At 29.9% G+C, this 9,874-nt stretch overlaps 1 long non-coding RNA gene across 2 annotated transcripts; it reads left to right on the top strand.

Moving 5' to 3' along the window:
* Positions 1-4,062: 4,062 nt before the first annotated feature.
* On the top strand, positions 4,063-7,710 carry LOC107873512. Of its 2 annotated transcripts, XR_007056961.1 has the most exons (3): positions 4,063-4,404; positions 6,786-6,880; positions 7,269-7,710. It is a non-coding gene; the product is annotated as an uncharacterized LOC107873512 (long non-coding RNA). The 2 variants fall into 2 exon arrangements; XR_007056962.1 differs by lacking the exon at positions 4,063-4,404 and having other exon boundaries at positions 4,411-6,880.
* Positions 7,711-9,874: the final 2,164 nt, after the last annotated feature.

Genomic DNA, 9,874 nt, shown 5'->3' with positions numbered 1-9,874 from the left:
AAACAGCCTATCTTTTCTAATCTTTTCCTCTTAGAACTATTGCTCATGAGCTGGTAATAGTGTTTTGAACTCTCCTTTGTCAAAACTTGTGTAGATTTCGTGTTCAATGTTTTGTCTTTGAAATAGGACAAGGTAGGTTTCTACTGGCACGCTCATATGCCTTTTGTTTTTTTGTTCCTCCACACCTTTATTGCTAAGCTGTTGTGTATTTGGAGAGTCAAATTTTTAGAAGCTTAATATATTTTATGCAAGATTGACTTTATATTATTGATATAGTTATATATGTAATTATTGGCTTGGATTAATACCTACTGATTTAGAGGTTTTCTATCTATTCAAAGGAAAGATGATTTTCCCTCCCTTGCTTTCAAGTGTAGGTTCAGCACCCTGATTTGACTGGTATTAGCCATCTGCTTGTTGATGAAATTCATGAAAGAGGCATGATTAAAGATTTTCTCTTGATAATTTTATGTGACCTCCTTCCGTGAAGACCTGATTTGTGTCTCGTTCTGACGAGTGCTACTACTAACGCTGAGTTGTTCTCCAAATACTTCAAAAATGCACCCACGATTTATATATCGATACTGCATTTTACTCTTGTGTAAAGGCAAATCTAACATAATTTTCTGCGTCTAATTTTCTTAGGCTTAATTTTCCAGTGTTTGACATATCCAGTGGCAGAGCTGTTTCTTGAATACGTGTTTGAGAAGAAAATTGGAGATCTTTGCCTTGTTGCTATTCTGCGAAAATCACACGCTGCTCATTGTGTTGGTATAGTTCTTACACTAATTCTAATGCTTTTAGTAATGTTTTGTTCTCCTGTTTTCACAAAGAGTTGCACTTTCTTTGGTTCTTATATGTTTAATTGAGCAGTTTTCTGTTGACATCACATTGAGTGTTTCAATGCTTATAAGCTAGAATACTAATGAATTTTAGTATTTTGGCGTTGATTTTTTTACGCGGTGAAACACTCAAATTCAATCTTCCTTAAATAGTATATGTTGTGTGTGTATATATATAAATCAAACTGAAAAAAAAATGAAAATTTTTAATTTCTCAATCTGAAACCAAACCAAATTAACTTTGGATTAGTCTTTTCGTTTGATCCGAATATGCACACCCCTAAGATAGAAAGGAAGAGGAAAATGTTCAAAGCTTCCTTTTCCTTTTTAATTTTTTTTTCGATAATCAATAAAGTCTTAGAGAAGAATGTCTCACGGCCAAAGTAGATAGTAAATACAACTTCTCTCTTATACATTCTGGACAATTGTAGTTGAATTTCTAAATATTATCAAAGTCCTAAATGTTGGAGTATGTTTTTTTTATTTTGGCGAAAAGATCTAGAAAATCAAAGTGGTATATTTATAGTTAACTTTAAAAGGACTCTTTATGTAATTCAAATACGGAAGGACTTAGCAATCAAAATGTAATGGATATTGAAGTCCTAAATATTAAAAAAATTACTAAATAACGACTCTGTCCAATATGAAATCTAACTTAAAAGGCAAAAATGGTGAACAACATTTCGCTAAGGGTCTCCGTGCTTTTAAGTATATATAGATTACAATACCATTTAAGGCAGAATTCTTATTGTATTCCTAATTTAAGCTTCTATGTTTTTGCTAACTTCACCAATAAAAAAAAATATTTCTGATTAAGGCAAAATTCTTATTGTATTCCTTATTTAAGCATCTATATTTCTGATAACTTTAACCAATAAAAAAAATATTTCTGAACTTTCTATTTCTTTTGCAGATAAAAGCAGGGGATGTTCGTGTCTTGGCAAACACATCGTTTACTTTAGTAAGGAAAGAATGATCTTCAGAAATGCGACTGCAAGCCTACAAGATGCTGCAGGCTACATTATGATAACTCTGCATTTAGCTCTTAGCATTTTATCCTTAGTTAAGACACCCAAATAGCTGAGATACTTTTTAGCTTACCTTTCTTCACACTGTTCAGCCAGTAGCATTCTTCATTAATGGCTTCATTCAAAATTTGACACAAATTTATAAATTTACACTTTCAAATTTCTATTGTTCAAGAAAAGGGAGAAAAACTGGTAATTTGCTTTTTGGCTTCAGTATAGAATTGAATAAATAAAGTTTGTAAGGCTCCACTATGCGCTCTCCCCCACTTTGCACTCTTGATATCCTTCCCAGAAGATTTGAGCCAGTGTGTCTGTAGAAAGATAATAAGATTAGCTGCTGGGGAAAACAAAGTGTCTTGTGCTAAATAGGCATGAAATACTTAACAGAACACCAAAATCTGTAAGAAAATGGCTGAGCTTCTTTGCGTTAATATTTTTTGTGGTTGACTTCTGCACAGAAGGCATGATACTTTCCTATATAAGGGATTTGAAAGTTCAAGTCAAGTTTTCTTTACGCTCTTCTTTTTGAATTTCATACAAGTCCATTCTGTGATGCAAATATTTCCAGTGTTGCCTGAATGGCTTAAACATTAAGCTCCTACCCATTTCTCAAATTTTATTAATTTTACAGCATTTGGTGCGGTTGCATGAGATGAATTGAACCCCGATGAGCAAAGAAACTTTGGAAGTGTAGCTGTTGATTTGATGTCTAAAATTACAAATTCCAGTAAAGAATAGACTTTTAAAAGTCAGAGGCAGCTCTTGTTGCCGAGGTATTTCTGTTGTTTCTTTCTCTTTTTATTTTTGTTTAAGATTTGATTACTTCAACTGATAAATTTATAGTTCTTAGGACTGTGCAATTGTATATGTTAAATATAGCCAGGAGAGAAGGTTTAAGTTTGTGGAAGGAGCTTTTTCCATCTCTTGTATCTCTTTCTAATAAGGGCCCTGCACAAGTAAGTTTCGTCTTTCTCCTCTTCAATTCTATTGTATTTTTTTTACACTTATTTGAGGTATTTTTTCAGGAACATTGTGATAGTTGTTTTACGAGAAAGTTATCCAATGATGGAAACACATTCATTAGTAAATAGCCACGTTAATTGGCATGTTTGGAATAAAGTTTCCTTCTGTTAGTTAAATTCAATTTACTAGTGGTTTTGTGGTGCTAATTTGTGATAGTATGTTACCACATGACTTCTTATTTGGATCTCTATCTATACTAACATCCTAACCCTTTTCTTATCAAGCGTTACTATGGTATCTTAATCTTGACCCTTAAATAATAACAACAAACACAGTATTTGTAGCAAATAGTAATCTAGGAAGTTAATATGCTTTTTTCAAGACATAAAGTCCATTTGGATGATGGTCAATAATACACATAAGATATTTCAGTTCAGTATAATATGGGCTGAGAGTGCAGCTCAAACTTTTGTTCTTGGTGGTCTATTTGATGAATATTATGGTTTGTCTGACTTTTGGATTGCAGATAGAAAAATGTAACATTTCACTGCTTGCACCCTTCAATTTAGTTATTTAACCATTTCTCTTTTCCATTCATCAAGGTTTAAAAGGTTATTTACTTATTTTTATTAAAATTATATCTTTCCACGTTTCGGATATACGACTACTTCATTGGTATGCTACTACTAGAGTTTTAATTATGCTTCTAAAATTGAAATATATTCATGTCTTTTCTTTTGGGTTGCACTCCCTTGGTCATTCACTCCATCTGTATTTTTTGCATTGATGTGTTTTGCATGACACCTGAATTTTCAGATATATTTTGCTTGTCAAGACATCGATTGGTGATATATCTATATCTATATCTATTTAATAAACACACTCTCTCTCTCTCCATATATATATATATATATATATATACTACTACTACTACTACTACTTTTTTATATATATAGAATAGAAAATATAAAAATAGAATAGTAGAAAATACAAATAGTAGGATATAGGAAAGACAGAAAAGAATGTTGATGAGAAACAAGGGTAGATTTGAAATTTCATATCTATCTTACATAATTAAGGGTATTTTTGATATTTTACATAGAAAAAAAATCTACTTATTCTCTCTACCACATGTGAATATCTTGTGGCTATGGTTGACCCACATGTGTGCATTCTTTCCATCACATGAATATTAAACAATATTTCAACAATTACTGATACTTCTAGAATTAAAAAATATTAAATTAATTATTGTACCTTCTAGATTTGACAACTTCTAGAACTGATTAGACAAATAAATAGACAATCTCCTTCATATTGCTCATTAACTCTTGCAAGTACTTCATAATTTTTTTCTTATAACTTTAATTGGTTATACAAAATATTAGGTTTACTTGTGCTATATAGAAGAGGGAGTAAAGGAACGGCCAAGGAAAAAATAGTCTTTTTGCTCAATAATAAAAGATTCTAGAATATTCTACACCGACACTCTCCATCTGCACTTCAAACTACTTTGTTGCCACTTTTCATTACATTTTTAGTTTTGGCTTGCTCTTCTCTTCCAATTTCAGGTAAGTTTTCTCTTGATTTTTTCTTTGATCTTCTTAAGTTTTTTTTTTTAATTTCTCAACATGTATAGAAGTGAAAAGTTCTAAAAAGTTTATTATATGTGAATGGAGTTGTGATATTGAGGTATATAAGGATGAACAAACATATTATTGAATCTATTTTCTATATCTGTTTTTCTTATTTTTATCCTGTCTTTATCTGTTTCACGTTGATTTCATTTAGATTTTTTTTATAGTTGCTTGAAAGCAATGACTTTATTTTAGAATTTTCCCTACATGTGTTTGGGAAAATTCCTCAACAAATTTGGCTTAAGAATCTAAAGCATAAGCACATGATCTTACAAGTTCTGTGTTTCAAAAAGAAAGTTGGTAGTTAATCTGGTAATACATGGGACTAATCAGTACATTTAATTTGTTATATGTTGAATATTATTCACTTAATAGAAAAGGATTGTATTTTAATGTTCTAACTTATTAATTATCTAATCAATGCTAAATACATGAACTTTTATATAGGAGGTGATTATAAGTGTATCAACTCCACAGAGGTGATTAAAGGTTTCTAGATTGTACATCATATGAACTAATGATTTATGTAGTACGATGATTTGGTACAGTTAGCTTATTCTAATTCTCTCCCTTTTACTCTTCTTATGGTTAAATAGAGGTGATGAATGATTTTTAGAACTTCAACTATATGAGTGTGTAAAGAGCCCACCACATAAAGTTCGCATAAATCAAGGGACAGTGGTGAAGTGTAGATAATTAAGCTTGAATTTGGTGTTATTAATAATGACAACAACAACAAAATCTGAAAATCTCAATTTGAGGAGGGTCGAGTGTAAAACCTTACTTCTACCTCCTGTTCTTTATAATTTACTAGACTTATTGTGCTCATACAATTTGTAAGAGGTATGACATTTCAATGACGTATAAAGGATAGGTTAGCTCTTAATAGATTACATTAGAAAATGATGTGATAAATTCACCTATTTGGTATGATATACTATATGATATGAATATTTGTGCCTTTTCATGATTTCAGCTTCGGTATATCGGTGTTGCAGGTTTTTACCCTTACCATTCACCTTCTTTTTTTGGATTTTAGCATTCAAGTACTGTAGCTTTGTAGTGCTCTCTATCAAGTTATAATCTCGTTGTCTATTCTCCCTAAAGAGAGAATGACATTTTTTTGTTTCTTTGTATCTTTCTTAATCTGAATAAAAAAGTAGTATTTCTATTGTTGCTTCAGAAATAGGTAGCTTTGTTGCTAACTAAGCTCTCTCAATGTCCATAATGTTCTATTTCTACTTACCAGATGGCCTTCTTCAAAAAAAAAAAATTATTTTGAAGGTTAATATGAATCAATATGATTCCAATTTCTCCCTTCTCTCCTCCATTATGCATTTACATCTCTGATTTAAAAATATTTCATATATTTGTTCTATACTAGTTCTTGTTTATTTGAACTTACTATATAAGTGGAAGAGGGTATATAATATAGATTTTATATACGAATAATTTGCAATCTTTTGTTATTGTGCTAGGAAAAAATGTTTACAAAATTCACATAGGAGGCATACTGTGTCAACGTTATGAGCACTTTTATAATATTTCATTTATGTTGTGCTCTCAAAGAGATAAGGAATCAAAGTTTTTAAAAAATATAACAAACTATGATATGTCTATTGTGGATGGTCTTTGACAGTATGAAATTGTTTGCTTCTCATATTTGAGATGATTCAATACTTTCATCGACTTCACATCAAAGATAGTAAATGGGTAGAAGAGATGGTACCACTTTAGGAGGATTACACTACTATTATTTGTGCACAAGATGTAATATTCCACTGATGTGCCAAGGAAAAATGAATAGTAAGGTTGACATTAAGTGCCATTAAGTAAATTATTTTTTCAAAATATTATTTTAGATCAATGATCTGGAAATCATTGTGCATTCCCATATTCAAATGTATTCTAATTATTTTTATTAATTTAATTATTTTCAAGAGCCGGTAGCTTGGTGAAGATGATGATAGATGAAGCAAGACAATTGTAGACATAATATTACTTATGATTTTTAGATCTCATACTGTTATTTTCTGTCAAATTTTTTTGATTTGTTTGCTATGTGGGTTCTAATCTTATTGCATGCAATAATTTACTATTTTGATGATTGTTGTGTTTCTATGCTCTCCGCATGCTTCTTATGTTTGGTATTTTTTTTATTTTGAGTAATATATTCTATAATTTTTTCACAAAGTGTCGAATTTCTATTTTTCAAAGTTAGTATACTCAAGATTTGTTGATCAGAATTGTATTTTTTTTTTAATTCTTTTGGGTAGAATACTGTGGTTAAAAAATTAAAATCTTATTGCAAGAAGGAACATTGTCATTGAGCTTGTATGTGGAGTAAAATCTTGATCGTACCATAAGTGATAATGCTGATGGAGGAAAAAGCCTTGTGAACTATCCCAAGGTAAAAACATCCGTATCTTGAATCTCAATATAAGTCAAAACAATCATTTTCTTTTGTTTATTATGTGGTTTGTAGCAATGATGAGGAATGTGAAGAAGAAAGAATTTTCATATTTACTATGCGTTGATTCAGTAAATAAAAAGATATATGAAAGAGGTCTCTGTAATATATGCCATATCAAGTGAAGTGTACTTTCAACTGCAACAACACATGGCATCAATTGTAGCCCGTGCCTAATGGTCTTTGAAGCCTTATCAAGGCTAATTCCCTTTGTTTGAGATAAGACTGACCAGAAAATTTTACTGTCAAGTGGTTGTGTGATATATTTTGCTGGATAGCGTTGAATTTTTAACTCTTAAAAGGATGCCTGCATCATTCTTCAATGTAGGGAAATATGGAGTTGCTTTCTTGCGTTGAGTTGAAGCTTATAAAAAGTTACCAAGGTGGAAATAGACTATTAAGAGATGAGAAACTTCAAAAATCTGCTATGTAGCACTAGCTAGAACTTAGTTTTCACATATATTGTTTAATATGTAAGTAAAAAGTATACATTACATTCAACGTATATGTGAACTTAAAACATTTGTTCAAATAGAAACGTGTATGCATTAGTATAGTTTTATATGTACAGTAAAGTTATTTAAGTAGAACTGAAAAAATACAGCAGAAGAGGAATCTTGCAGGTTGCAAAATTAATTGATGTATATTGTTTTTCTCTTGGCCACTTGATCCAAATAGAGGTTCCATTTCATCGTGTTATTACTGAATTGGATGTAATTTGAATTAAATAGATTGATTTCTTTTTGCGTCGAAGATATTGATGCTATTAATTCAGTATGATCATAAATGTGAGTTGGAATGTTGGGCTCGTGCTAAGCATGAGCATAAGTATCTAGTATGTATATATATATATATATATATATATATATATATATATAAAGGAGAATCACAAATTTTGGTAGTGCTCACAAGGACTTTTTACACATTTCACTTCTTTTGTGATGTAAAGTTGCTACACATGTCAAATTTTATAATGTATTGATGGTGCCCTTTTCTTGTATATTTTCATTTTTGCCCTCTCCTTTTTTTTTTTAAGACCATCTCCACTTGGTCTTTTGTAATTGATTTCTTCTTGTTATTTATTGGATTGCTTTTTAATTACAACTTCTTTTATTTATTAAAAACAATCACTTTAACTTGAAAAAAATTATGCCAAAATAACTTTTAATACAAAATTAAAGTTTGCAATAATGTTTGCGTACACCATTGAAATGTTTTGAAAACATTATTTAGTTTTTTTTTTTTTAAATATAAGTACTAAATAGGGCAACTTAATAAATAATATGTTGTATTTATTATTTTTTTAGTGGATATGAAAAAAAGTAAATTAATAATTAAAATGGGATGAAAAGTTTATTCTTTAAGGGCATGCAAGAAAATAAATATGACAAATAAACGAGCAATGTATTACTATAATTCAATTACTATTTAATATTCTTAATGATCATTGTTAATTTAATTGTGTTAAGGCTCTAAATTAATGTTATAATTATTTTAATATAAACTTGATATATATATATATATATATATACATATATATATAGGGTAAATACCGAATACCAAATGGTATTAATATCTTGTACCAAATTCAATTCCGAATATTAAAATGTTGAAATTTTACTCTCAAATACCATACCAAATACCGAATTGCCGAATATCAATTATCAAAATTTTCGATTCGATTTGGTAATTCAATTTTTGATATTTTATGCTCAGTCCTACGTCCAGGCCCATTATTGCGATTCATGATCTGGATTATTAATAGTTTGTTTGATCAAGTTTATTCCAAAAGTGAGGTATTTGTCCAAGCTTTTTTGAGAGAAAATAAGTGTTTTCAAGGAGTAACATAATTTGTTTTTGAGATGCTAAAAAAAGTATTTTCTTCCTAAATACACTTATTTGAAAACACTTTTTAAAAGAATACACTTTAAACAAGTGTTTTAAAAGGCAATCTGGGGCTCGCCTAGGGGTGAGGCTTAGCCAAAAACACCCCAAGGCATTGTGGGAAGACAAATATATTGAAAGGCAAATGCCCGAAATTTGAGGCATTCGTCTAAGTATTGGGACGTTCGCCTAAGCGTGAGATGCAAATTAGGAGTAAGCTAGAAAGTTTACAAAGTAAAATAATTTTTTGTTATTAAATCTCTAATTTAAACTTAATACTAAATATATGATTGGTAAATGTTTAAATACTCAAATTAAAAGTAAAACAAAGCTTAAAAGTCACACTTTCAAACATATTTCTCGGTGAGTATCGACGACGATGCTACTCAAGAAGGTATTGGGTGTACTTTTTCTTCCTATTTTCTTTCTTTTCTTTTAGTTCTTTAAAGTCACATAGTGGCGAGCTTTTAAGTTATTTACTTTTTTTGCTCTCTTTGAAAATACAATATATGATGTATGGGTGCGTAAATATCTTGATTGATATGGGGAGGTGAGAGTTGATTAATTCTATTTTTTTTTTTTATACAAACTTGTGTTTTTGAAGATATATAATAGTTTACATATGGAAGTTAACTTAATCTATTAGTTGTATAATGTGATTTTGATTGGATTTTTTCTTTTTGCCGAAGTAGTTTTAGGTACATATTTCACTTTTTTTTTTATATATAATTTTGATATAGTTTATCTTTTTTTTTTTTGTGATTTATCTCTTTCAAAAAATATTTATTTTTAATTATATTAATTTATAAAATATTAAAAATTAAAGAATACATGAGACTTATTCCCAACGCATCGGACCTTATGCCTCCCCTAAACCTCCGTCGTTTAAAACACTGATTGCGAGCATGTAGATGGTGTTGGAAATTGGTGTCACGAGGCGTGATAATTTAATAGCTTCTTGTGAGACTTACCAGCTACTGTAGAATCTTATATGGAGGTTTTCTTGAAAGCGTAGTTAGGGTGTTAAGTATTTTTTCTAGAGTATCTTCC

This window comes from Capsicum annuum, chromosome 6 (assembly GCF_002878395.1).
Source record: "Capsicum annuum cultivar UCD-10X-F1 chromosome 6, UCD10Xv1.1, whole genome shotgun sequence".
NCBI lineage: Eukaryota > Viridiplantae > Streptophyta > Magnoliopsida > Solanales > Solanaceae > Capsicum > Capsicum annuum.
This window is presented reverse-complemented; position numbering and strand designations above follow the sequence as displayed.